The sequence below is a fragment of the Cervus elaphus genome, chromosome 5 (assembly GCF_910594005.1).
Source record: "Cervus elaphus chromosome 5, mCerEla1.1, whole genome shotgun sequence".
Lineage (NCBI taxonomy): Eukaryota > Metazoa > Chordata > Mammalia > Artiodactyla > Cervidae > Cervus > Cervus elaphus.
This window is the reverse complement of record NC_057819.1, coordinates 70,442,242-70,469,741: the sequence shown is the minus strand read 5'-3', so window position 1 is coordinate 70,469,741 and position 27,500 is coordinate 70,442,242.

Here is a 27,500-nt window from a genome sequence, read left to right as displayed (position 1 = left end):
TGCTTGCAAATCGGCCTTTGGAGGCAGCCGGGGAGGTGTTCCAGCGGGAGAGGGCCGGTTGTGCTCTGAGGCCCCACAGGCCAGGGGCAGGACCCAGCAGGTCCCCTGCCCCTGGCCAGCCTTGCCCAGACCTTCCTGGCCTCCGGGGTACTGCCTCACCAAGGGGCAGGCTGCGGGGACTGGGTCCAGACATGCCCGGGTGCCTCCCAGGCTCATCTAAGCTGGTGCCTTTCCCCTGGGCCTAGGCCTCGGTTGAGGCCTCTTTGGAGAGGAGGTTGCTGGCAGGGGCTGTCTCCACACTGCAAGGTGCTGGAGCTCAGAGGGCCTGGTCAGAGGGAAGGGACCAGAAAGGGGCTGGATACCCAAGACCTCTTTGGCCAAGCAGCCTCAGGGCAGCAGGGAGAGCACGAGGCCCACTGTGCCCCTCGGTCGGCTCTGCCCCTTCCCACACAGGCGGCCAGCCCAGTAGCTGCCTGACAGACTCTGGCTCCCCCGAGCTCTCTGCCGGTGCCGTGGGCAGGAACAGACGTGTGCATGTGGTTCTGCCTTGGCCTGGGTGTCTGGACACCCTGGCTGGCCCCCAGGCTCAGGGGCAAGGGCCCGGAGAGTGCACCACCCCGAAGCGCTTTTCTCCCGGGCTTGGGAGCACTGTGCGCAGCTGGCGGGAACAGCGGGCGAGAGTGCTTACAAACAGGCCTTTGGAGGCAGCCGGGGAGGTCTTCCAGCGGGAGAGGGCCGGTTGTGCTAAGAGGCCCCACAGGCCAGGGTCAGGACCCAGCAGGGCCCCTGCCCCTGGCCAGCCTTGCCCAGACCTTCCTGGGCGCCGGGGGTACTGCCCCACCAAGGGGCAGGCTGCGGGGACTGGGTCCAGACATGCCCGGGCGCCTCCCCAGGCTCATCCCTGCTGGTGCCTTTCCCCTGGGCCTAGGCCTCGGTTGAGGCCTCCTTGGAGAGGAGTTTGCTGGCAGGGGCTGTCTCCACACTGCAAGGTGCTGGAGCTCAGAGGGCCTCGTCAGAGGGAAGGGACCAGCAAGGGGCTGGATGCCCAAGACCTCTTTGGCCCAGCAGCCTCAGGGCAGCACGGAGAGCAACAGGCCCACTGTGCCCCTCAGTCGGCTCTGCCCCTTCCCAGACAGGCGGCCAGCCGAGCAGCTACCTGACAGACTCTGGCTCCCCCGAGCTCTCTGCCGGTGCCGGGGGAGGAACAAACGTGTGCATGTGATTCTGCCTTGGCCTGGGAGTCTGGACACTCTGCCTGGCCCCCAGGCTCTGGGGCAAGAGCCCGAAGAGAGCACCACCCCGAAGCGCTTTTCTCCCAGGCTTGGGATCATTGTGCGCGGCTGGCGGGAACAGCGGGCGAGAGTGCTTGCAAACCGGCCTTTGGAGGCAGCCGGGGAGGTCTTCCAGAGGGAGAGGGCCGGATGTTCTAAGAGGACCCACAGGCCAGGGGCAGGACCCAGCAGGGCCCCTGCCCCTGGCCAGCCTTGCCCAGACCTTCCTGGCCTCCAGGGGTACTGCCTCACCAAGGGGCAGGCTGCGGGGACTGGGTCCAAACATGTCCGGGCGCCGACCCAGGCTCATCCCCGCTGGTGCCTTTCCCCTGGGCCTAGGCCTCGGTTGAGGCCTCTTTGGAGAGGAGGTTGCTGGCAGGGGCTCTCTCCACACTGCAAGGTGCTGGAGCTCAGAGGGCCTCGTCAGAGGGAAGGGACCAGCAAGGGGCTGGATGCCCAAGACCTCTTTGGCCCAGCAGCCTCAGGGCAGCAGGGAGAGCAAGAGTCCCACTGTGCCCCTAGGTCGGCTCTGCCCCTTCCCACACAGGCGGCCAGCCCAGCAGCTGCCTGACAGACTCTGGCTCCCCCGAGCTCTCTGCCGGTGCCGGGGGCAGGAACAGACGTGTGCATGTGGTTCTGCCTTGGCCTGGGAGTCTGGACACCCTGGCTGGCCCCCAGGCTCAGGGGCAAGGGCCCGGAGAGAGCACCACCCCGAAGCGCTTTTCTCCCGGGCTTGGGAGCACTGTGCGCAGCTGGCGGGAACAGCGGGCGAGAGTGCTTACAAACAGGCCTTTGGAGGCAGCCGGGGAGGTGTTCCAGCGGGAGAGGGCCGGTTGTGCTCAGAGGCCCCACAGGCCAGGGTCAGGACCCAGCAGGTCCCCTGCCCCTGGCCAGCCTTGCCCAGACCTTCCTGGGCGCCGGGGGTACTGCCCCACCAAGGGGCAGGCTGCGGGGACTGGGTCCAGACATGCCCGGGCGCCTCCCCAGGCTCATCCCCGCTGGTGACTTTCCCCTGGGCCTAGGCCTCGGTTGAGGCCTCCTTGGAGAGGAGGTTGCTTGCAGGGGCTGTCTCCACACTGCAAGGTGCTGGAGCTCAGAGGGCCTGGTCAGAGGGAAGGGACCAGAAACTGGCTGGATACCCAAGACCTCTTTGGCCCAGCAGCCTCAGGGCAGCAGGGAGAGCAAGAGTCCCACTGTGCCCCTAGGTCGGCTCTGCCCCTTCCCACACAGGCGGCCAGCCCAGCAGCTGCCTGACAGACTCTGGCTCCCCCGAGCTCTCTGCCGGTGCCGGGGGCAGGAACAGACGTGTGCATGTGGTTCTGCCTTGGCCTGGGAGTCTGGACACCCTGGCTGGCCCCCAGGCTCAGGGGCAAGGGCCCGGAGAGAGCACCACCCCGAAGCGCTTTTCTCCCGGGCTTGGGAGCATTGTGCGCAGCTGGCGGGAACAGCGGGCGAGAGTGCTTGCAAATCGGCCTTTGGAGGCAGCCGGGGAGGTGTTCCAGCGGGAGAGGGCCGGTTGTGCTCTGAGGCCCCACAGGCCAGGGGCAGGACCCAGCAGGGCCCCTGCCCCTGGTCAGCCTTGCCCAGACCTTCCTGGCCTCCGGGGGTACTGCCCCACCAAGGAGCAGGCTGCGGGGACTGGGTCCAGACATGCCCGGGCGCCTCCCCAGGCTCATCCCCGCTGGTGACTTTCCCCTGGGCCTAGGCCTCGGTTGAGGCCTCCTTGGAGAGGAGGTTGCTTGCAGGGGCTGTTTCCACACTGCAAGGTGCTGGAGCTCAGAGGGCCTCGTCAGAGGGAAGGGACCAGCAAGGGGCTGGATGCCCAAGACCTCTTTGGCCCAGCAGCCTCAGGGCAGCAGGGAGAGCAAGAGTCCCACTGTGCCCCTAGGTCGGCTCTGCCCCTTCCCACACAGGCGGCCAGCCCAGCAGCTGCCTGACAGACTCTGGCTCCCCCGAGCTCTCTGCCGGTGCCGGGGGCAGGAACAGACGTGTGCATGTGGTTTGCCTTGTCCTGGGAGTCTAGACACCCTGGCTGGCCCCCAGGCTCAGGGGCAAGGGCCCGGAGAGAGCACCACCCCGAAGCGCTTTTCTCCCGGGCTTGGGAGCATTGTGCGCAGCTGGCGGGAACAGCGGGCGAGAATGCTTGCAAATCGGCTTTGGAGGCAGCCGGGGAGGTGTTCCAGCGGGAGAGGGCCGGTTGTGCTCTGAGGCCCCACAGGCCAGGGGCAGGACCCAGCAGGGCCCCTGCCCCTGGTCAGCCTTGCCCAGACCTTCCTCGCCTCCGGGGGTACTGCCCCACAAAGGAGCAGGCTGCGGGGACTGGGTCCAGACATGCCCGGGCGCCTCCCCAGGCTCATCCCCGCTGGTGCCTTTCCCCTGGGCCTAGGCCTCGGTTGAGGCCTCCTTGGAGAAGAGGTTGCTTGAAGGGGCTGTCTCCACACTGCAAGGTGCTGGAGCTCAGAGGGCCTGGTCAGAAAGAAGGGACCAGAAAGGGGCTGGATACCCAAGACCTCTTTGGCCAAGCAGCCTCAGGGCAGCAGGGAGAGCACGAGGCCCACTGTGCCCCTCGGTCGGCTCTGCCCCTTCCCACACAGGCGGCCACCCCAGCAGCTGCCTGACAGACTCTGGCTCCCCCGAGCTCTCTGCCGGTGCCGGGGGCAGGAACAGACGTGTGCATGTGGTTCTGCCTTGGCCTGAGAGTCTGGACCCCCTGGCTGGCGCCCAGGCTCAGGGGCAAGGGCCCGGAGAGAGCACCACCGCGAAGCGCTTTTCTCCCGGGCTTGGGAGCATTGTGCGCAGCTGGCGGGAACAGCGGGCGAGAGTGCTTGCAAACCGGCCTTTGGAGGCAGCCGGGGAGGTGTTCCAGCGGGAGAGGGCCGGTTGTGCTCTGAGGCCCCACAGGCCAGGGGCAGGACCCAGCAGGGCCCCTGCCCCTGGCCAGCCTTGCCCAGACCTTCCTGGCCTCGGGGGTACTGCCTCACCAAGGGGCAGGCTGCGGGGACTGGGTCCAGACATGTCCGGGCGCCTCCCCAGGCACTTCTAAGCTGGTGCCTTTCCCCTGGGCCTAGGCCTCGGTTGAGGCCTCTTTGGAGAGGAGTTTGCTGGCAGGGGCCGTCTCCACACTGCAAGGTGCTGAAGCTCAGAGGGCCTGGTCAGAGGGAAGGGACCAGCAAGGGGCTGGATGCCCAAGACCTCTTTAGCCCAGCAGCCTCAGGGCAGCAGGGAGAGCAACAGGCCCACTGTGCCCCTCAGTCGGCTCTGCCCCTTCCCAGACAGGCGGCCAGCTGAGCAGCTGCCTGACAGACTCTGGCTCCCCCGAGCTCTCTGCCGGTGCCGGGGGAGGAACAAACGTGTGCATGTGATTCTGCCTTGGCCTGGGAGTCTGGACACTCTGCCTGGCCCCCAGGCTCTGGGGCAAGAGCCCGAAGAGAGCACCACCCCGAAGCGCTTTTCTCCCAGGCTTGGGAGCATTGTGCGCGGCTGGCGGGAACAGCGGGCGAGAGTGCTTGCAAACCGGCCTTTGGAGGCAGCCGGGGAGGTCTTCCAGAGGGAGAGGGCCGGATGTTCTAAGAGGACCCACAGGCCAGGGGCAGGACCCAGCAGGGCCCCTGCCCCTGGCCAGCCTTGCCCAGACCTTCCTGGCCTCCAGGGGTACTGCCTCACCAAGGGGCAGGCTGCGGGGACTGGGTCCAGACATGCCCGGGCGCCGACCCAGGCTCATCCCCGCTGGTGCCTTTCCCCTGGGCCTAGGCCTCGGTTGAGGCCTCTTTGGAGAGGAGGTTGCTGGCAGGGGCTCTCTCTACACTGCAAGGTGCTGGAGCTCAGAGGGCCTGGTCAGAGGGAAGGGACCAGAAAGGGGCTGGATACCCAAGACCTCTTTGGCCCAGCAGCCTCAGGGCAGCAGGGAGAGCAAGAGTCCCACTGTGCCCCTAGGTCGGCTCTGCCCCTTCCCACACAGGCGGCCAGCCCAGCAGCTGCCTGACAGACTCTGGCTCCCCCGAGCTCTCTGCCGGTGCCGGGGGCAGGAACAGACGTGTGCATGTGGTTCTGCCTTGGCCTGGGAGTCTGGACACCCTGGCTGGCCCCCAGGCTCAGGGGCAAGGGCCCGGAGAGAGCACCACCCCGAAGCGCTTTTCTCCCGGGCTTGGGAGCATTGTGCGCAGCTGGCGGGAACAGCGGGCGAGAGTGCTTGCAAATCGGCCTTTGGAGGCAGCCGGGGAGGTGTTCCAGCGGGAGAGGGCCGGTTGTGCTCTGAGGCCCCACAGGCCAGGGGCAGGACCCAGCAGGTCCCCTGCCCCTGGCCAGCCTTGCCCAGACCTTCCTGGCCTCCGGGGTACTGCCTCACCAAGGGGCAGGCTGCGGGGACTGGGTCCAGACATGCCCGGGTGCCTCCCAGGCTCATCTAAGCTGGTGCCTTTCCCCTGGGCCTAGGCCTCGGTTGAGGCCTCTTTGGAGAGGAGGTTGCTGGCAGGGGCTGTCTCCACACTGCAAGGTGCTGGAGCTCAGAGGGCCTGGTCAGAGGGAAGGGACCAGAAAGGGGCTGGATACCCAAGACCTCTTTGGCCAAGCAGCCTCAGGGCAGCAGGGAGAGCACGAGGCCCACTGTGCCCCTCGGTCGGCTCTGCCCCTTCCCACACAGGCGGCCAGCCCAGCAGCTGCCTGACAGACTCTGGCTCCCCCGAGCTCTCTGCCGGTGCCGGGGGCAGGAACAGACGTGTGCATGTGGTTTGCCTTGTCCTGGGAGTCTAGACACCCTGGCTGGCCCCCAGGCTCAGGGGCAAGGGCCCGGAGAGAGCACCACCCCGAAGCGCTTTTCTCCCGGGCTTGGGAGCATTGTGCGCAGCTGGCGGGAACAGCGGGCGAGAATGCTTGCAAATCGGCTTTGGAGGCAGCCGGGGAGGTGTTCCAGCGGGAGAGGGCCGGTTGTGCTCTGAGGCCCCACAGGCCAGGGGCAGGACCCAGCAGGGCCCCTGCCCCTGGTCAGCCTTGCCCAGACCTTCCTCGCCTCCGGGGGTACTGCCCCACAAAGGAGCAGGCTGCGGGGACTGGGTCCAGACATGCCCGGGCGCCTCCCCAGGCTCATCCCCGCTGGTGCCTTTCCCCTGGGCCTAGGCCTCGGTTGAGGCCTCCTTGGAGAAGAGGTTGCTTGAAGGGGCTGTCTCCACACTGCAAGGTGCTGGAGCTCAGAGGGCCTGGTCAGAAAGAAGGGACCAGAAAGGGGCTGGATACCCAAGACCTCTTTGGCCAAGCAGCCTCAGGGCAGCAGGGAGAGCACGAGGCCCACTGTGCCCCTCGGTCGGCTCTGCCCCTTCCCACACAGGCGGCCACCCCAGCAGCTGCCTGACAGACTCTGGCTCCCCCGAGCTCTCTGCCGGTGCCGGGGGCAGGAACAGACGTGTGCATGTGGTTCTGCCTTGGCCTGAGAGTCTGGACCCCCTGGCTGGCGCCCAGGCTCAGGGGCAAGGGCCCGGAGAGAGCACCACCGCGAAGCGCTTTTCTCCCGGGCTTGGGAGCATTGTGCGCAGCTGGCGGGAACAGCGGGCGAGAGTGCTTGCAAACCGGCCTTTGGAGGCAGCCGGGGAGGTGTTCCAGCGGGAGAGGGCCGGTTGTGCTCTGAGGCCCCACAGGCCAGGGGCAGGACCCAGCAGGGCCCCTGCCCCTGGCCAGCCTTGCCCAGACCTTCCTGGCCTCGGGGGTACTGCCTCACCAAGGGGCAGGCTGCGGGGACTGGGTCCAGACATGTCCGGGCGCCTCCCCAGGCACTTCTAAGCTGGTGCCTTTCCCCTGGGCCTAGGCCTCGGTTGAGGCCTCTTTGGAGAGGAGTTTGCTGGCAGGGGCCGTCTCCACACTGCAAGGTGCTGAAGCTCAGAGGGCCTGGTCAGAGGGAAGGGACCAGCAAGGGGCTGGATGCCCAAGACCTCTTTAGCCCAGCAGCCTCAGGGCAGCAGGGAGAGCAACAGGCCCACTGTGCCCCTCAGTCGGCTCTGCCCCTTCCCAGACAGGCGGCCAGCTGAGCAGCTGCCTGACAGACTCTGGCTCCCCCGAGCTCTCTGCCGGTGCCGGGGGAGGAACAAACGTGTGCATGTGATTCTGCCTTGGCCTGGGAGTCTGGACACTCTGCCTGGCCCCCAGGCTCTGGGGCAAGAGCCCGAAGAGAGCACCACCCCGAAGCGCTTTTCTCCCAGGCTTGGGAGCATTGTGCGCGGCTGGCGGGAACAGCGGGCGAGAGTGCTTGCAAACCGGCCTTTGGAGGCAGCCGGGGAGGTCTTCCAGAGGGAGAGGGCCGGATGTTCTAAGAGGACCCACAGGCCAGGGGCAGGACCCAGCAGGGCCCCTGCCCCTGGCCAGCCTTGCCCAGACCTTCCTGGCCTCCAGGGGTACTGCCTCACCAAGGGGCAGGCTGCGGGGACTGGGTCCAGACATGCCCGGGCGCCGACCCAGGCTCATCCCCGCTGGTGCCTTTCCCCTGGGCCTAGGCCTCGGTTGAGGCCTCTTTGGAGAGGAGGTTGCTGGCAGGGGCTCTCTCTACACTGCAAGGTGCTGGAGCTCAGAGGGCCTGGTCAGAGGGAAGGGACCAGAAAGGGGCTGGATACCCAAGACCTCTTTGGCCCAGCAGCCTCAGGGCAGCAGGGAGAGCAAGAGTCCCACTGTGCCCCTAGGTCGGCTCTGCCCCTTCCCACACAGGCGGCCAGCCCAGCAGCTGCCTGACAGACTCTGGCTCCCCCGAGCTCTCTGCCGGTGCCGGGGGCAGGAACAGACGTGTGCATGTGGTTCTGCCTTGGCCTGGGAGTCTGGACACCCTGGCTGGCCCCCAGGCTCAGGGGCAAGGGCCCGGAGAGAGCACCACCCCGAAGCGCTTTTCTCCCGGGCTTGGGAGCATTGTGCGCAGCTGGCGGGAACAGCGGGCGAGAGTGCTTGCAAATCGGCCTTTGGAGGCAGCCGGGGAGGTGTTCCAGCGGGAGAGGGCCGGTTGTGCTCTGAGGCCCCACAGGCCAGGGGCAGGACCCAGCAGGTCCCCTGCCCCTGGCCAGCCTTGCCCAGACCTTCCTGGCCTCCGGGGTACTGCCTCACCAAGGGGCAGGCTGCGGGGACTGGGTCCAGACATGCCCGGGTGCCTCCCAGGCTCATCTAAGCTGGTGCCTTTCCCCTGGGCCTAGGCCTCGGTTGAGGCCTCTTTGGAGAGGAGGTTGCTGGCAGGGGCTGTCTCCACACTGCAAGGTGCTGGAGCTCAGAGGGCCTGGTCAGAGGGAAGGGACCAGAAAGGGGCTGGATACCCAAGACCTCTTTGGCCAAGCAGCCTCAGGGCAGCAGGGAGAGCACGAGGCCCACTGTGCCCCTCGGTCGGCTCTGCCCCTTCCCACACAGGCGGCCAGCCCAGCAGCTGCCTGACAGACTCTGGCTCCCCCGAGCTCTCTGCCGGTGCCGTGGGCAGGAACAGACGTGTGCATGTGGTTCTGCCTTGGCCTGGGTGTCTGGACACCCTGGCTGGCCCCCAGGCTCAGGGTCAAGGGCCCGGAGAGTGCACCACCCCGAAGCGCTTTTCTCCCGGGCTTGGGAGCACTGTGCGCAGCTGGCGGGAACAGCGGGCGAGAGTGCTTACAAACAGGCCTTTGGAGGCAGCCGGGGAGGTCTTCCAGCGGGAGAGGGCCGGTTGTGCTAAGAGGCCCCACAGGCCAGGGTCAGGACCCAGCAGGGCCCCTGCCCCTGGCCAGCCTTGCCCAGACCTTCCTGGGCGCCGGGGGTACTGCCCCACCAAGGGGCAGGCTGCGGGGACTGGGTCCAGACATGTCCGGGCGCCTCCCCAGGCTCATCCCCGCTGGTGACTTTCCCCTGGGCCTAGGCCTCGGTTGAGGCCTCCTTGGAGAGGAGGTTGCTTGCAGGGGCTGTCTCCACACTGCAAGGTGCTGGAGCTCAGAGGGCCTCGTCAGAGGGAAGGGACCAGCAAGGGGCTGGATGCCCAAGACCTCTTTGGCCCAGCAGCCTCAGGGCAGCAGGGAGAGCAAGAGTCCCACTGTGCCCCTAGGTCGGCTCTGCCCCTTCCCACACAGGCGGCCAGCCCAGCAGCTGCCTGACAGACTCTGGCTCCCCCGAGCTCTCTGCCGGTGCCGGGGGCAGGAACAGACGTGTGCATGTGGTTCTGCCTTGTCCTGGGAGTCTAGACACCCTGGCTGGCCCCCAGGCTCAGGGGCAAGGGCCCGGAGAGAGCACCACCCCGAAGCGCTTTTCTCCCGGGCTTGGGAGCATTGTGCGCAGCTGGCGGGAACAGCGGGCGAGAGTGCTTGCAAATCGGCTTTGGAGGCAGCCGGGGAGGTGTTCCAGCGGGAGAGGGCCGGTTGTGCTCTGAGGCCCCACAGGCCAGGGGCAGGACCCAGCAGGGCCCCTGCCCCTGGTCAGCCTTGCCCAGACCTTCCTCGCCTCCGGGGGGTACTGCCCCACAAAGGAGCAGGCTGCGGGGACTGGGTCCAGACATGCCCGGGCGCCTCCCCAGGCTCATCCCCGCTTGTGCCTTTCCCCTGGGCCTAGGCCTCGGTTGAGGCCTCCTTGGAGAAGAGGTTGCTTGAAGGGGCTGTCTCCACACTGCAAGGTGCTGGAGCTCAGAGGGCCTGGTCAGAAAGAAGGGACCAGAAAGGGGCTGGATACCCAAGACCTCTTTGGCCAAGCAGCCTCAGGGCAGCAGGGAGAGCACGAGGCCCACTGTGCCCCTCGGTCGGCTCTGCCCCTTCCCACACAGGCGGCCACCCCAGCAGCTGCCTGACAGACTCTGGCTCCCCCGAGCTCTCTGCCGGTGCCGGGGGCAGGAACAGACGTGTGCATGTGGTTCTGCCTTGGCCTGAGAGTCTGGACCCCCTGGCTGGCGCCCAGGCTCAGGGGCAAGGGCCCGGAGAGAGCACCACCGCGAAGCGCTTTTCTCCCGGGCTTGGGAGCATTGTGCGCAGCTGGCGGGAACAGCGGGCGAGAGTGCTTGCAAACCGGCCTTTGGAGGTAGCCGGGCAGGTCTTCCTGAGGGAGAGGGCCGGATGTTCTCAGAGGCCCCACAGGCCAGGGGCAGGACCCAGCAGGGCCCCTGCCCCTCGCCAGCCTTGCCCAGACCTTCCTGGCCTCGGGGGTACTGCCTCACCAAGGGGCAGGCTGCGGGGACTGGGTCCAGACATGTCTGGGCGCCTCCCCAGGCACTTCTAAGCTGGTGCCTTTCCCCTGGGCCTAGGCCTCGGTTGAGGCCTCTTTGGAGAGGAGTTTGCTGGCAGGGGCTGTCTCCACACTGCAAGGTGCTGGAGCTCAGAGGGCCTGGTCAGAGGGAAGGGACCAGCAAGGGGCTGGATGCCCAAGACCTCTTTAGCCCAGCAGCCTCAGGGCAGCAGGGAGAGCAACAGGCCCACTGTGCCCCTCAGTCGGCTCTGCCCCTTCCCAGACAGGCGGCCAGCCGAGCAGCTGCCTGACAGACTCTGGCTCCCCCGAGCTCTCTGCCGGTGCCGGGGGAGGAACAAACGTGTGCATGTGATTCTGCCTTGGCCTGGGAGTCTGGACACTCTGCCTGGCCCCCAGGCTCTGGGGCAAGAGCCCGAAGAGAGCACCACCCCGAAGCGCTTTTCTCCCAGGCTTGGGAGCATTGTGCGCGGCTGGCGGGAACAGCGGGCGAGAGTGCTTGCAAACCGGCCTTTGGAGGCAGCCGGGGAGGTCTTCCAGAGGGAGAGGGCCGGATGTTCTAAGAGGACCCACAGGCCAGGGGCAGGACCCAGCAGGGCCCCTGCCCCTGGCCAGCCTTGCCCAGACCTTCCTGGCCTCCAGGGGTACTGCCTCACCAAGGGGCAGGCTGCGGGGACTGGGTCCAGACATGCCCGGGCGCCGACCCAGGCTCATCCCCGCTGGTGCCTTTCCCCTGGGCCTAGGCCTCGGTTGAGGCCTCTTTGGAGAGGAGGTTGCTGGCAGGGGCTGTCTCCACACTGCAAGGTGCTGGAGCTCAGAGGGCCTCGTCAGAGGGAAGGGACCAGAAAGGGGCTGGATACCCAAGACCTCTTTGGCCAAGCAGCCTCAGGGCAGCAGGGAGAGCAAGAGGCCCACTGTGCCCCTAGGTCGGCTCTGCCCCTTCCCACACAGGCGGCCAGCCCAGCAGCTGCCTGACAGACTCTGGCTCCCCCGAGCTCTCTGCCGGTGCCGTGGGCAGGAACAGACGTGTGCATGTGGTTCTGCCTTGGCCTGGGTGTCTGGACACCCTGGCTGGCCCCCAGGCTCAGGGGCAAGGGCCCGGAGAGTGCACCACCCCGAAGCGCTTTTCTCCCGGGCTTGGGAGCACTGTGCGCAGCTGGCGGGAACAGCGGGCGAGAGTGCTTACAAACAGGCCTTTGGAGGCAGCCGGGGAGGTCTTCCAGCGGGAGAGGGCCGGTTGTGCTAAGAGGCCCCACAGGCCAGGGTCAGGACCCAGCAGGGCCACTGCCCCTGGTCAGCCTTGCCCAGATCTTCCTGGCCGCCGGGGGTACTGCCCCACCAAGGGGCAGGCTGCGGGGACTGGGTCCAGACATGCCCGGGCGCCTCCCCAGGCTCATCCCCGCTGGTGACTTTCCTCTGTGCCTAGGCCTCGGTTGAGGCCTCCTTGGAGAAGAGGTTGCTTGCAGGGGCTGTCTCCACACTGCAAGGTGCTGGAGCTCAGAGGGCCTCGTCAGAGGGAAGGGACCAGCAAGGTGCTGGATGCCCAAGACCTCTTTAGCCCAGCAGCCTCAGGGCAGCTGGGAGAGCAACAGGCCCACTGTGCCCCTCAGTCGGCTCTGCCCCTTCCCAGACAGGCGGCCAGCCCAGCAGCTGCCTGACAGACTCTGGCTCCCCCGAGCTCTCTGCCGGTGCCGGGGGAGGAACAAACGTGTGCATGTGATTCTGCCTTGGCCTGGGAGTCTGGACACTCTGCCTGGCCCCCAGGCTCTGGGGCAAGAGCCCGAAGAGAGCACCACCCCGAAGCGCTTTTCTCCCAGGCTTGGGAGCATTGTGCGCGGCTGGCGGGAACAGCGGGCGAGAGTGCTTGCAAACCGGCCTTTGGAGGCAGCCGGGGAGGTCTTCCAGAGGGAGAGGGCCGGATGTTCTAAGAGGACGCACAGGCCAGGGCCAGGACCCAGCAGGTCCCCTGCCCCTGGCCAGCCTTGCCCAGACCTTCCTGGGCGCCGGGGGTACTGCCCCACCAAGGGGCAGGCTGCGGGGACTGGGTCCAGACATGCCCGGGCGCCTCCCCAGGCTCATCCCCGCTGGGGACTTTCCTCTGGGCCTAGGCCACGGTTGAGGCCTCCTTGGAGAGGAGGTTGCTTGCAGGGGCTGTCTCCACACTGCAAGGTGCTGGAGCTCAGAGGGCCTGGTCAGAGGGAAGGGACCAGAAACTGGCTGGATACCCAAGACCTCTTTGGCCCAGCAGCCTCAGGGCAGCAGGGAGAGCAAGAGTCCCACTGTGCCCCTAGGTCGGCTCTGCCCCTTCCCACACAGGCGGCCAGCCCAGCAGCTGCCTGACAGACTCTGGCTCCCCCGAGCTCTCTGCCGGTGCCGGGGGCAGGAACAGACGTGTGCATGTGGTTCTGCCTTGGCCTGGGAGTCTGGACACCCTGGCTGGCCCCCAGGCTCAGGGGCAAGGGCCCGGAGAGAGCACCACCCCGAAGCGCTTTTCTCCCGGGCTTGGGAGCATTGTGCGCAGCTGGCGGGAACAGCGGGCGAGAGTGCTTGCAAATCGGCCTTTGGAGGCAGCCGGGGAGGTGTTCCAGCGGGAGAGGGCCGGTTGTGCTCTGAGGCCCCACAGGCCAGGGGCAGGACCCAGCAGGTCCCCTGCCCCTGGCCAGCCTTGCCCAGACCTTCCTGGCCTCCGGGGTACTGCCTCACCAAGGGGCAGGCTGCGGGGACTGGGTCCAGACATGCCCGGGCGCCTCCCAGGCTCATCTAAGCTGGTGCCTTTCCCCTGGGCCTAGGCCTCGGTTGAGGCCTCTTTGGAGAGGAGGTTGCTGGCAGGGGCTGTCTCCACACTGCAAGGTGCTGGAGCTCAGAGGGCCTGGTCAGAGGGAAGGGACCAGAAACTGGCTGGATACCCAAGACCTCTTTGGCCCAGCAGCCTCAGGGCAGCAGGGAGAGCAAGAGGCCCACTGTGCCCCTAGGTCGGCTCTGCCCCTTCCCACACAGGGGGCCAGCCCGGCAGCTGCCTGACTGACTCTGGCTCCCCCGAGCTCTCTGCCGGTGCCGGGGGCAGGAACAGACGTGTGCATGTGGTTCTGCCTTGGCCTGGGAGTCTGGACCCCCTGGCTGCCTCGCACGCTCAGTGGCAAGGCCCCGGAGAGAGCACCACCCCGAAGCGCTTTTCTCCCGGGCTTGGGAGCATTGTGCGCGGCTGGCGGGAACAGCGGGCGAGAGTGCTTGCATATCGGCCTTTGGAGGCAGCCGGGGGGGTGTTCTAGCGGGAGAGGGCCGGCTGTGCTCTGAGGCCCCACAGGTCAGAGGCAGGACCCAGCACGGCCCCTGCCCCTGGCCAGCCTTACCCAGAACTTTCTGGCCTGCAAGGGTACTGCCCCACCAAGGGGCGGGCTGCGGGAACTGGGTCCAGACATGCCCGGGCGCCTTCCCAGGCTCATCCCCGCTGGTGACTTTCCCCTGGGCCTAGGCCTCGGTTGAGGCCTCCTTGGAGAGGAGGTTGCTTGCAGGGGCTGTCTCCACACTGCAAGGTGCTGGAGCTCAGAGGGCCTCGTCAGAGGGAAGGGACCAGCAAGGGGCTGGATGCCCAAGACCTCTTTAGCCCAGCAGCCTCAGGGCAGCAGGGAGAGCAACAGGCCCACTGTGCCCCTCAGTCGGCTCTGCCCCTTCCCAGACAGGCGGCCAGCCGAGCAGCTGCCTGACAGACTCTGGCTCCCCCGAGCTCTCTGCCGGTGCCGGGGGAGGAACAAACGTGTGCATGTGATTCTGCCTTGGCCTGGGAGTCTGGACACTCTGCCTGGCCCCCAGGCTCTGGGGCAAGAGCCCGAAGAGAGCACCACCCCGAAGCGCTTTTCTCCCAGGCTTGGGAGCATTGTGCGCGGCTGGCGGGAACAGCGGGCGAGAGTGCTTGCAAACCGGCCTTTGGAGGCAGACGGGGAGGTGTTCCAGCGGGAGAGGGCCGGTTGTGCTCAGAGGACCCACAGGCCAGGGGCAGGACCCAGCAGGTCCCCTGCCCCTGGCCAGCCTTGCCCAGACCTTCCTGGGCGCCGGGGGTACTGCCCCACCAAGCGGCAGGCTGCGGGGACTGGGTCCAGACATGCCCGGGCGCCTCCCCAGGCTCATCCCCGCTGGGGACTTTCCCCTGGGCCTAGGCCTCGGTTGAGGCCTCCTTGAAGAGGAGGTTGCTTGCAGGGGCTGTCTCCACACTGCAAGGTGCTGGAGCTCAGAGGGCCTGGTCAGAGGGAAGGGACCAGAAACTGGCTGGATACCCAAGACCTCTTTGGCCCAGCAGCCTCAGGGCAGCAGGGAGAGCAAGAGTCCCACTGTGCCCCTAGGTCGGCTCTGCCCCTTCCCACACAGGCGGCCAGCCCAGCAGCTGCCTGACAGACTCTGGCTCCCCCGAGCTCTCTGCCGGTGCCGGGGGCAGGAACAGACGTGTGCATGTGGTTCTGCCTTGGCCTGGGAGTCTGGACACCCTGGCTGGCCCCCAGGCTCAGGGGCAAGGGCCCGGAGAGAGCACCACCCCGAAGCGCTTTTCTCCCGGGCTTGGGAGCATTGTGCGCAGCTGGCGGGAACAGCGGGCGAGAGTGCTTGCAAATCGGCCTTTGGAGGCAGCCGGGGAGGTGTTCCAGCGGCAGAGGGCCGGTTGTGCTCTGAGGCCCCACAGGCCAGGGGCAGGACCCAGCAGGTCCCCTGCCCCTGGCCAGCCTTGCCCAGACCTTCCTGGCCTCCGGGGTACTGCCTCACCAAGGGGCAGGCTGCGGGGACTGGGTCCAGACATGCCCGGGCGCCTCCCAGGCTCATCTAAGCTGGTGCCTTTCCCCTGGGCCTAGGCCTCGGTTGAGGCCTCTTTGGAGAGGAGGTTGCTGGCAGGGGCTGTCTCCACACTGCAAGGTGCTGGAGCTCAGAGGGCCTGGTCAGAGGGAAGGGACCAGAAAGGGGCTGGATACCCAAGACCTCTTTGGCCAAGCAGCCTCAGGGCAGCAGGGAGAGCACGAGGCCCACTGTGCCCCTCGGTCGGCTCTGCCCCTTCCCACACAGGCGGCCAGCCCAGCAGCTGCCTGACAGACTCTGGCTCCCCCGAGCTCTCTGCCGGTGCCGTGGGCAGGAACAGACGTGTGCATGTGGTTCTGCCTTGGCCTGGGTGTCTGGACACCCTGGCTGGCCCCCAGGCTCAGGGGCAAGGGCCCGGAGAGAGCACCACCCCGAAGCGCTTTTTTCTCCCGGGCTTGGGAGCACTGTGCGCAGCTGGCGGGAACAGCGGGCGAGAGTGCTTACAAACAGGCCTTTGGAGGCAGCCGGGGAGGTCTTCCAGCGGGAGTGGGCCGGTTGTGCTAAGAGGCCCCACAGGCCAGGGTCAGGACCCAGCAGGGCCCCTGCCCCTGGCCAGCCTTGCCCAGACCTTCCTGGGCGCCGGGGGTACTGCCCCACCAAGGGGCAGGCTGCGGGGACTGGGTCCAGACATGCCCGGGCGCCTCCCCAGGCTCATCCCCACTGGTGCCTTTCCCCTGGGCCTAGGCCTTGGTTGAGGCCTCTTTGGAGAGGAGGTTGCTGGCAGGGGCTGTCTCCACACTGCAAGGTGCTGGAGCTCAGAGGGCCTGGTCAGAGGGAAGGGACCAGAAACTGGCTGGATACCCAAGACCTCTTTGGCCCAGCAGCCTCAGGGCAGCAGGGAGAGCAAGAGGCCCACTGTGCCCCTAGGTCGGCTCTGCCCCTTCCCACACAGGCGGCCAGCCCAGCAGCTGCCTGACAGACTCTGGCTCCCCCGAGCTCTCTGCCGGTGCCGGGGGCAGGAACAGACGTGTGCATGTGATTCTGCCTTGTCCTGGGAGTCTAGACACCCTGGCTGGCCCCCCGGCTCAGGGGCAAGGGCCCGGAGAGAGCACCACCCCGAAGCGCTTTTCTCCCGGGCTTGGGAGCATTGTGCGCAGGTGGCGGGAACAGCGGGCGAGAGTGCTTGCAAATCGGCCTTTGGAGGCAGCCGGGGAGGTGTTCCAGTGGGAGAGGGCCGGTTGTGCTCTGAGGCCCCACAGGCCAGGGGCAGGACCCAGCAGGGCCCCTGCCCCTGGTCAGCCTTGCCCAGACCTTCCTGGCCTCCGGGGGTACTGCCCCACCAAGGAGCAGGCTGCGGGGACTGGGTCCAGACATGCCCGGGCGCCTCCCCAGGCTCATCCCCGCTGGTGACTTTCCCCTGGGCCTAGGCCTCGGTTGAGGCCTCCTTGGAGAGGAGGTTGCTTGCAGGGGCTGTCTCCACACTGCAAGGTGCTGGAGCTCAGAGGGCCTCGTCAGAGGGAAGGGACCAGCAAGGGGCTGGATGCCCAAGACCTCTTTGGCCCAGCAGCCTCAGGGCAGCAGGGAGAGCAAGAGTCCCACTGTGCCCCTCGGTCGGCTCTGCCCCTTCCCACACAGGCGGCCAGCCCAGCAGCTGCCTGACAGACTCTGGCTCCCCCGAGCTCTCTGCCGGTGCCGGGGGCAGGAACAGACGTGTGCATGTGGTTTGCCTTGTCCTGGGAGTCTAAACACCCTGGCTGGCCCCCAGGCTCAGGGGCAAGGGCCCGGAGAGAGCACCACCCCGAAGCGCTTTTCTCCCGGGCTTGGGAGCATTGTGCGCAGGTGGCGGGAACAGCGGGCGAGAGTGCTTGCAAATCGGCCTTTGGAGGCAGCCGGGGAGGTGTTCCAGCGGGAGAGGGCCGGTTGTGCTCTGAGGCCCCACAGGCCAGGGGCAGGACCCAGCAGGGCCCCTGCCCCTGGTCAGCCTTGCCCAGACCTTCCTCGCCTCCGGGGGTACTGCCCCACAAAGGAGCAGGCTGCGGGGACTGGGTCCAGACATGCCCGGGCGCCTCCCCAGGCTCATCCCCGCTGGTGACTTTCCCCTGGGCCTAGGCCTCGGTTGAGGCCTCCTTGGAGAGGAGGTTGGTGGCAGGGGCTGTCTCCACACTGCAAGGTGCTGGAGCTCAGAGGGCCTGGTCAGAGGGAAGGGACCAGAAAGGGGCTGGATACCCAAGACCTCTTTGGCCCAGCAGCCTCAGGGCAGCAGGGAGAGCAAGAGTCCCACTGTGCCCCTAGGTCGGCTCTGCCCCTTCCCACACAGGCGGCCAGCCCAGCAGCTGCCTGACAGACTCTGGCTCCCCCGAGCTCTCTGCCGGTGCCGGGGGCAGGAACAGACGTGTGCATGTGGTTCTGCCTTGGCCTGGGAGTCTGGACACCCTGGCTGGCCTCCAGGCTCAGGGGCAAGGGCCCGGAGAGAGCACCACCCCGAAGCGCTTTTCTCCCGGGCTTGGGAGCATTGTGCGCAGCTGGCGGGAACAGCGGGCGAGAGTGCTTGCAAATCGGCCTTTGGAGGCAGCCGGGGAGGTGTTCCAGCGGGAGAGGGCCGGTTGTGCTCTGAGGCCCCACAGGCCAGGGGCAGGACCCAGCAGGTCCCCTGCCCCTGGCCAGCCTTGCCCAGACCTTCCTGGCCTCCGGGGTACTGCCTCACCAAGGGGCAGGCTGCGGGGACTGGGTCCAGACATGCCCGGGCGCCTCCCAGGCTCATCTAAGCTGGTGCCTTTCCCCTGGGCCTAGGCCTCGGTTGAGGCCTCTTTGGAGAGGAGGTTGCTGGCAGGGGCTGTCTCCACACTGCAAGGTGCTGGAGCTCAGAGGGCCTGGTCAGAGGGAAGGGACCAGAAACTGGCTGGATACCCAAGACCTCTTTGGCCCAGCAGCCTCAGGGCAGCAGGGAGAGCAAGAGGCCCACTGTGCCCCTAGGTCGGCTCTGCCCCTTCCCACACAGGGGGCCAGCCCAGCAGCTGCCTGACTGACTCTGGCTCCCCCGAGCTCTCTGCCGGTGCCGGGGGCAGGAACAGACGTGTGCATGTGGTTCTGCCTTGGCCTGGGAGTCTGGACCCCCTGGCTGCCTCGCACGCTCAGTGGCAAGGGCCCGGAGAGAGCACCACCCCGAAGCGCTTTTCTCCCGGACTTGGGAGCATTGTGCGCGGCTGGCGGGAACAGCGGGCGAGAGTGCTTGCAAACCGTCCATTGGAGGCAGCCGGGGAGGTCTTCCAGCGGGAGAGGGCCGGATGTTCTCAGAGGCCCCACAGGCCAGGGGCAGGAACCAGCAGGGCCCCTGCCCCTGGCCAGCCTTGCCCAGACCTTCCTGGCCTCCAGGGGTACTGCCTCACCAAGGGGCAGGCTGCGGGGACTGGGTCCAGACATGCCCGGGTGCCTCCCAGGCTCATCTAAGCTGGTGCCTTTCCCCTGAGCCTAGGCCTCGGTTGAGGCCTCTTTGGAGAGGAGGTTGCTGGCAGGGGCTGTCTCCACACTGCAAGGCGCTGGAGCTCAGAGGGCCTGGTCAGAGGGAAGGGACCAGAAACTGGCTGGATACCCAAAACCTCTTTGGCCAAGCAACCTCAGGGCAGCAGGGAGAGCAAGAGGCCCACTGTGCCCCTAGGTTGGCTCTGACCCTTCACACACAGGCGGCCAGCCCAGCAGCTGCCTGACAGACTCTGGCTCCCCCGAGCTCTCTGCCGGTGCTGGGGGCAGGAACAGACGTGTGCATGTGGTTCTGCCTTGGCCTGGGAGTCTGGACACCCTGGCTGGCCCCCAGGCTCAGGGGCAAGGGCCCGGAGAGAGCACCACCCCGAAGCGCTTTTCTCCCGGGCTTGGGAGCATTGTGCGCGGCTGGCGGGAACAGCGGGCGAGAGTGCTTGCAAATCGGCCTTTGGAGGCAGCCGAGGGGGTGTTCTAGCGGGAGAGGGCCGGCTGTGCTCTGAGGCCCCACAGGTCAGGGGCAGGACCCAGCACGGCCCCTGCCCCTGGCCAGCCTTACCCAGAACTTTCTGGCCTGCGGGGGTACTGCCCCACCAAGGGGCAGGCTGCGGGGACTGGGTCCAGACATGCCCGGGCGCCTTCCCAGGCTCATCCCCGCTGGTGACTTTCCCCTGGGCCTAGGCCTCGGTTGAGGCCTCCTTGGAGAGGAGGTTGCTTTCAGGGGCTGTCTCCACACTGCAAGGTGCTGGAGCTCAGAGGGCCTCGTCAGAGGGAAGGGACCAGCAAGGGGCTGGATGCCCAAGACCTCTTTAGCCCAGCAGCCTCAGGGCAGCAGGGAGAGCAACAGGCCCACTGTGCCCCTCAGTCGGCTCTGCCCCTTCCCAGACAGGCGGCCAGCCGAGCAGCTGCATGACAGACTCTGGCTTCCCCGAGCTCTCTGCCGGTGCCAGGGGAGGAACAAACGTGTGCATGTGATTCTGTCTTGGCCTGGGAGTCTGGACACTCTGCCTGGCCCCCAGGCTCTGGGGCAAGAGCCCGAAGAGAGCACCACCCCGAAGCGCTTTTCTCCCAGGCTTGGGAGCATTGTGCGCGGCTGGCGGGAACAGCGGGCGAGAGTGCTTGCAAACCGGCCTTTGGAGGCAGCCGGGGAGGTCTTCCAGAGGGAGAGGGCCGGATGTTCTAAGAGGACCCACAGGCCAGGGGCAGGACCCAGCAGGGCCCCTGCCCCTGGCCAGCCTTGCCCAGACCTTCCTGGCCTCCAGGGGTACTGCCTCACCAAGGGGCAGGCTGCGGGGACTGGGTCCAGACATGCCCGGGCGCCGACCCAGGCTCATCCCCGCTGGTGCCTTTCCCCTGGGCCTAGGCCTCGGTTGAGGCCTCTTTGGAGAGGAGGTTGCTGGCAGGGGCTGTCTCCACACTGCAAGGTGCTGGAGCTCAGAGGGCCTGGTCAGAGGGAAGGGACCAGAAAGGGGCTGGATACCCAAGACCTCTTTGGCCAAGCAGCCTCAGGGCAGCAGGGAGAGCAAGAGGCCCACTGTGCCCCTAGGTCGGCTCTGCCCCTTCCCACACAGGCGGCCAGCCCAGCAGCTGCCTGACAGACTCTGGCTCCCCCGAGCTCTCTGCCGGTGCCGGGGGCAGGAACAGACTTGTGCATGTGGTTCTGCCTTGGCCTGGGTGTCTGGACACCCTGGCTGGCCCCCAGGCTCAGGGGCAAGGGCCCAGAGAGTGCACCTTCCCGAAGCGCTTTTCTCCCAGGCTTGGGAGCATTGTGCGCAGCTGGCAGGAACAGCGGGCGAGAGTGCTTACAAACAGGCCTTTGGAGGCAGCCGGGGAGGTGTTCCAGTGGGAGAGGGCCGGTTGTGCTCAGAGGCCCCACAGGCCAGGGGCAGGACCCAGCAGGTCCCCTGCCCCTGGCCAGCCTTGCCCAGACCTTCCTGGGCGCCGGGGGTACTGCCCCACCAAGGGGCAGGCTGCGGGGACTGGGTCCAGACATGCCCGGGCGCCTCCCCAGGCTCATCCCCGCTGGTGACTTTCCCCTGGGCCTAGGCCTCGGTTGAGGCCTCCTTAGAGAGGAGGTTGCTGGCAGGGGCTGTCTCCACACTGCAAGGTGCTGGAGCTCAGAGGGCCTGGTCAGAGGGAAGGGACCAGAAACTGGCTGGATACCCAAGACCTCTTTGGCCCAGCAGCCTCAGGGCAGCAGGGAGAGCAAGAGTCCCACTGTGCCCCTAGGTCGGCTCTGCCCCTTCCCACACAGGCGGCCAGCCCAGCAGCTGCCTGACAGACTCTGGCTCCCCCGAGCTCTCTGCCGGTGCCGGGGGCAGGAACAGACGTGTGCATGTGGTTCTGCCTTGGCCTGGGAGTCTGGACACCCTGGCTGGCCCCCAGGCTCAGGGGCAAGGGCCCGGAGAGAGCACCACCCCGAAGCGCTTTTCTCCCGGGCTTGGGAGCATTGTGCGCAGCTGGCGGGAACAGCGGGCGAGAGTGCTTGCAAATCGGCCTTTGGAGGCAGCCGGGGAGGTGTTCCAGCGGGAGAGGGCCGGTTGTGCTCTGAGGCCCCACAGGCCAGGGGCAGGACCCAGCAGGTCCCCTGCCCCTGGCCAGCCTTTCCCAGACCTTCCTGGCCTCCGGGGTACTGCCTCACCAAGGGGCAGGCTGCGGGGACTGGGTCCAGACATGCCCGGGCGCCTCCCAGGCTCATCTAAGCTGGTGCCTTTCCCCTGGGCCTAGGCCTCGGTTGAGGCCTCCTTGGAGAGGAGGTTGCTTGCAGGGGCTGTCTCCACACTGCAAGGTGCTGGAGCTCAGAGGGCCTGGTCAGAGGGAAGGGACCAGCAAGGGGCTGGATGCCCAAGACCTCTTTGGCCCAGCAGCCTCAGGGCAGCAGGGAGAGCAAGAGTCCCACTGTGCCCCTCGGTCGGCTCTGCCCCTTCCCACACAGGCGGCCAGCCCAGCAGCTGCCTGACAGACTCTGGCTCCCCCGAGCTCTCTGCCGGTGCCGGGGGCAGGAACAGACGTGTGCATGTGGTTTGCCTTGTCCTGGGAGTCTAGACACCCTGGCTGGCCCCCAGGCTCAGGGGCAAGGGCCCGGAGAGAGCACCACCCCGAAGCGCTTTTCTCCCGGGCTTGGGAGCATTGTGCGCAGGTGGCGGGAACAGCGGGCGAGAGTGCTTGCAAATCGGCCTTTGGAGGCAGCCGGGGAGGTGTTCCAGCGGGAGAGGGCCGGTTGTGCTCTGAGGCCCCACAGGCCAGGGGCAGGACCCAGCAGGGCCCCTGCCCCTGGTCAGCCTTGCCCAGACCTTCCTCGCCTCCGGGGGTACTGCCCCACAAAGGAGCAGGCTGCGGGGACTGGGTCCAGACATGCCCGGGCGCCTCCCCAGGCTCATCCCCGCTGGTGACTTTCCCCTGGGCCTAGGCCTCGGTTGAGGCCTCCTTGGAGAGGAGGTTGGTGGCAGGGGCTGTCTCCACACTGCAAGGTGCTGGAGCTCAGAGGGCCTGGTCAGAGGGAAGGGACCAGAAAGGGGCTGGATACCCAAGACCTCTTTGGCCCAGCAGCCTCAGGGCAGCAGGGAGAGCAAGAGTCCCACTGTGCCCCTAGGTCGGCTCTACCCCTTCCCACACAGGCGGCCAGCCCAGCAGCTGCCTGACAGACTCTGGCTCCCCCGAGCTCTCTGCCGGTGCCGGGGGCAGGAACAGACGTGTGCATGTGGTTCTGCCTTGGCCTGGGAGTCTGGACACCCTGGCTGGCCCCCAGGCTCAGGGGCAAGGGCCCGGAGAGAGCACCACCGCGAAGCGCTTTTCTCCCGGGCTTGGGAGCATTGTGCGCAGCTGGCGGGAACAGCGGGCGAGAGTGCTTGCAAATCGGCCTTTGGAGGCAGCCGGGGAGGTGTTCCAGCGGGAGAGGGCCGGTTGTGCTCTGAGGCCCCACAGGCCAGGGGCAGGACCCAGCAGGTCCCCTGCCCCTGGCCAGCCTTGCCCAGACCTTCCTGGCCTCCGGGGTACTGCCTCACCAAGGGGCAGGCTGCGGGGACTGGGTCCAGACATGCCCGGGCGCCTCCCAGGCTCATCTAAGCTGGTGCCTTTCCCCTGGGCCTAGGCCTCGGTTGAGGCCTCTTTGGAGAGGAGGTTGCTGGCAGGGGCTGTCTCCACACTGCAAGGTGCTGGAGCTCAGAGGGCCTGGTCAGAGGGAAGGGACCAGAAACTGGCTGGATACCCAAGACCTCTTTGGCCCAGCAGCCTCAGGGCAGCAGGGAGAGCAAGAGGCCCACTGTGCCCCTAGGTCGGCTCTGCCCCTTCCCACACAGGGGGCCAGCCCAGCAGCTGCCTGACTGACTCTGGCTCCCCCGAGCTCTCTGCCGGTGCCGGGGGCAGGAACAGACGTGTGCATGTGGTTCTGCCTTGGCCTGGGAGTCTGGACCCCCTGGCTGCCTCGCACGCTCAGTGGCAAGGGCCCGGAGAGAGCACCACCCCGAAGCGCTTTTCTCCCGGACTTGGGAGCATTGTGCGCGGCTGGCGGGAACAGCGGGCGAGAGTGCTTGCAAACCGTCCATTGGAGGCAGCCGGGGAGGTCTTCCAGCGGGAGAGGGCCGGATGTTCTCAGAGGCCCCACAGGCCAGGGGCAGGAACCAGCAGGGCCCCTGCCCCTGGCCAGCCTTCCCCAGACCTTCCTGGCCTCCAGGGGTACTGCCTCACCAAGGGGCAGGCTGCGGGGACTGGGTCCAGACATGCCCGGGTGCCTCCCAGGCTCATCTAAGCTGGTGCCTTTCCCCTGAGCCTAGGCCTCGGTTGAGGCCTCTTTGGAGAGGAGGTTGCTGGCAGGGGCTGTCTCCACACTGCAAGGTGCTGGAGCTCAGAGGGCCTGGTCAGAGGGAAGGGACCAGAAACTGGCTGGATACCCAAAACCTCTTTGGCCAAGCAACCTCAGGGCAGCAGGGAGAGCAAGAGGCCCACTGTGCCCCTAGGTTGGCTCTGACCCTTCACAAACAGGCGGCCAGCCCAGCAGCTGCCTGACAGACTCTGGCTTCCCCGAGCTCTCTGCCGGTGCTGGGGGCAGGAACAGACGTGTGCATGTGGTTCTGCCTTGGCCTGGGAGTCTGGACACCCTGGCTGGCCCCCAGGCTCAGGGGCAAGGGCCCGGAGAGAGCACCACCACGAAGCGCTTTTCTCCCGGGCTTGGGAGCATTGTGCGCAGCTGGCGGGAACAGCGGGCGAGAGTGCTTGCAAATCGGCCTTTGGAGGCAGCCGAGGGGGTGTTCTAGCGGGAGAGGGCCGGCTGTGCTCTGAGGCCCCACAGGTCAGGGGCAGGACCCAGCACGGCCCCTGCCCCTGGCCAGCCTTACCCAGAACTTTCTGGCCTGCGGGGGTACTGCCCCACCAAGGGGCAGGCTGCGGGGACTGGGTCCAGACATGCCCGGGCGCCTTCCCAGGCTCATCCCCGCTGGTGACTTTCCCCTGGGCCTAGGCCTCGGTTGAGGCCTCCTTGGAGAGGAGGTTGCTTTCAGGGGCTGTCTCCACACTGCAAGGTGCTGGAGCTCAGAGGGCCTCGTCAGAGGGAAGGGACCAGCAAGGGGCTGGATGCCCAAGACCTCTTTAGCCCAGCAGCCTCAGGGCAGCAGGGAGAGCAACAGGCCCACTGTGCCCCTCAGTCGGCTCTGCCCCTTCCCAGACAGGCGGCCAGCCGAGCAGCTGCCTGACAGACTCTGGCTCCCCCGAGCTCTCTGCCGGTGCCAGGGGAGGAACAAACGTGTGCATGTGATTCTGTCTTGGCCTGGGAGTCTGGACACTCTGCCTGGCCCCCAGGCTCTGGGGCAAGAGCCCGAAGAGAGCACCACCCCGAAGCGCTTTTCTCCCAGGCTTGGGAGCATTGTGCGCGGCTGGCGGGAACAGCGGGCGAGAGTGCTTGCAAACCGGCCTTTGGAGGCAGCCGGGGAGGTCTTCCAGAGGGAGAGGGCCGGATGTTCTAAGAGGACCCACAGGCCAGGGGCAGGACCCAGCAGGGCCCCTGCCCCTGGCCAGCCTTGCCCAGACCTTCCTGGCCTCCAGGGGTACTGCCTCACCAAGGGGCAGGCTGCAGGGACTGGGTCCAGACATGCCCGGGCGCTGACCCAGGCTCATCCCCGCTGGTGCCTTTCCCCTGGGCCTAGGCCTCGGCTGAGGCCTCTTTGGAGAGGAGGTTGCTGGCAGGGGCTCTCTCCACACTGCAAGGTGCTGGAGCTCAGAGGGCCTGGTCAGAGGGAAGGGACCAGAAAGGGGCTGGATACCCAAGACCTCTTTGGCCAAGCAGCCTCAGGGCAGCAGGGAGAGCAAGAGGCCCACTGTGCCCCTAGGTCGGCTCTGCCCCTTCCCACACAGGCGGCCAGCCCAGCAGCTGCCTGACAGACTCTGGCTCCCCCGAGCTCTCTGCCGGTGCCGGGGGCAGGAACAGACTTGTGCATGTGGTTCTGCCTTGGCCTGGGTGTCTGGACACCCTGGCTGGCCCCCAGGCTCAGGGGCAAGGGCCCAGAGAGTGCACCTTCCCGAAGCGCTTTTCTCCCGGGCTTGGGAGCATTGTGCGCAGCTGGCAGGAACAGCGGGCGAGAGTGCTTACAAACAGGCCTTTGGAGGCAGCCGGGGAGGTGTTCCAGCGGGAGAGGGCCGGTTGTGCTCAGAGGCCCCACAGGCCAGGGGCAGGACCCAGCAGGTCCCCTGCCCCTGGCCAGCCTTGCCCAGACCTTCCTGGGCGCCGGGGGTACTGCCCCACCAAGGGGCAGGCTGCGGGGACTGGGTCCAGACATGCCCGGGCGCCTCCCCAGGCTCATCCCCGCTGGTGACTTTCCCCTGGGCCTAGGCCTCGGTTGAGGCCTCCTTGGAGAGGAGGTTGCTTGCAGGGGCTGTCTCCACACTGCAAGGTGCTGGAGCTCAGAGGGCCTGGTCAGAGGGAAGGGACCAGAAACTGGCTGGATACCCAAGACCTCTTTGGCCCAGCAGCCTCAGGGCAGCAGGGAGAGCAAGAGTCCCACTGTGCCCCTAGGTCGGCTCTGCCCCTTCCCACACAGGCGGCCAGCCCAGCAGCTGCCTGACAGACTCTGGCTCCCCCGAGCTCTCTGCCGGTGCCGGGGGCAGGAACAGACGTGTGCATGTGGTTCTGCCTTGGCCTGGGAGTCTGGACACCCTGGCTGGCCCCCAGGCTCAGGGGCAAGGGCCCGGAGAGAGCACCACCCCGAAGCGCTTTTCTCCCGGGCTTGGGAGCATTGTGCGCAGCTGCCGGGAACAGCGGGCGAGAGTGCTTGCAAATCGGCCTTTGGAGGCAGCCGGGGAGGTGTTCCAGCGGGAGAGGGCCGGTTGTGCTCTGAGGCCCCACAGGCCAGGGGCAGGACCCAGCAGGTCCCCTGCCCCTGGCCAGCCTTGCCCAGACCTTCCTGGCCTCCGGGGTACTGCCTCACCAAGGGGCAGGCTGCAGGGACTGGGTCCAGACATGCCCGGGCGCCTCCCAGGCTCATCTAAGCTGGTGCCTTTCCCCTGGGCCTAGGCCTCGGTTGAGGCCTCTTTGGAGAGGAGGTTGCTGGCAGGGGCTGTCTCCACACTGCAAGGTGCTGGAGCTCAGAGGGCCTGGTCAGAGGGAAGGGACCAGAAAGGGGCTGGATACCCAAGACCTCTTTGGCCAAGCAGCCTCAGGGCAGCAGGGAGAGCACGAGGCCCACTGTGCCCCTCGGTCGGCTCTGCCCCTTCCCACACAGGCGGCCAGCCCAGCAGCTGCCTGACAGACTCTGGCTCCCCCGAGCTCTCTGCCAGTGCCGTGGGCAGGAACAGACGTGTGCATGTGGTTCTGCCTTGGCCTGGGTGTCTGGACACCCTGGCTGGCCCCCAGGCTCAGGGGCAAGGGCCCGGAGAGAGCACCACCCCGAAGCGCTTTTTTCTCCCGGGCTTGGGAGCACTGTGCGCAGCTGGCGGGAACAGCGGGCGAGAGTGCTTACAAACAGGCCTTTGGAGGCAGCCGGGGAGGTCTTCCAGCGGGAGAGGGCCGGTTGTGCTCAGAGGCCCCACAGGCCAGGGTCAGGACCCAGCAGGGCCCCTGCCCCTGGCCAGCCTTGCCCAGACCTTCCTGGGCGCCGGGGGTACTGCCCCACCAAGGGGCAGGCTGCGGGGACTGGGTCCAGACATGCCCGGGCGCCTCCCCAGGCTCATCCCCACTGGTGCCTTTCCCCTGGGCCTAGGCTTTGGTTGAGGCCTCTTTGGAGAGGAGGTTGCTGGCAGGGGCTGTCTCCACACTGCAAGGTGCTGGAGCTCAGAGGGCCTGGTCAGAGGGAAGGGACCAGAAACTGGCTGGATACCCAAGACCTCTTTGGCCCAGCAGCCTCAGGGCAGCAGGGAGAGCAAGAGGCCCACTGTGCCCCTAGGTCGGCTCTGCCCCTTCCCACACAGGCGGCCAGCCCAGCAGCTGCCTGAGAGACTCTGGCTCCCCCGAGCTCTCTGCCGGTGCCGGGGGCAGGAACAGACGTGTGCATGTGGTTCTGCCTTGTCCTGGGAGTCTAGACACCCTGGCTGGCCCCCAGGCTCAGGGGCAAGGGCCCGGAGAGAGCACCACCCCGAAGCGCTTTTCTCCCGGGCTTGGGAGCATTGTGCGCAGGTGGCGGGAACAGGGGGCGAGAGTGCTTGCAAATCGGCCTTTGGAGGCAGCCGGGGAGGTGTTCCAGTGGGAGAGGGCCGGTTGTGCTCTGAGGCCCCACAGGCCAGGGGCAGGACCCAGCAGGGCCCCTGTCCCTGGTCAGCCTTGCCCAGACCTTCCTGGCCTCCGGGGGTACTGCCCCACCAAGGAGCAGGCTGCGGGGACTGGGTCCAGACATGCCCGGGCGCCTCCCCAGG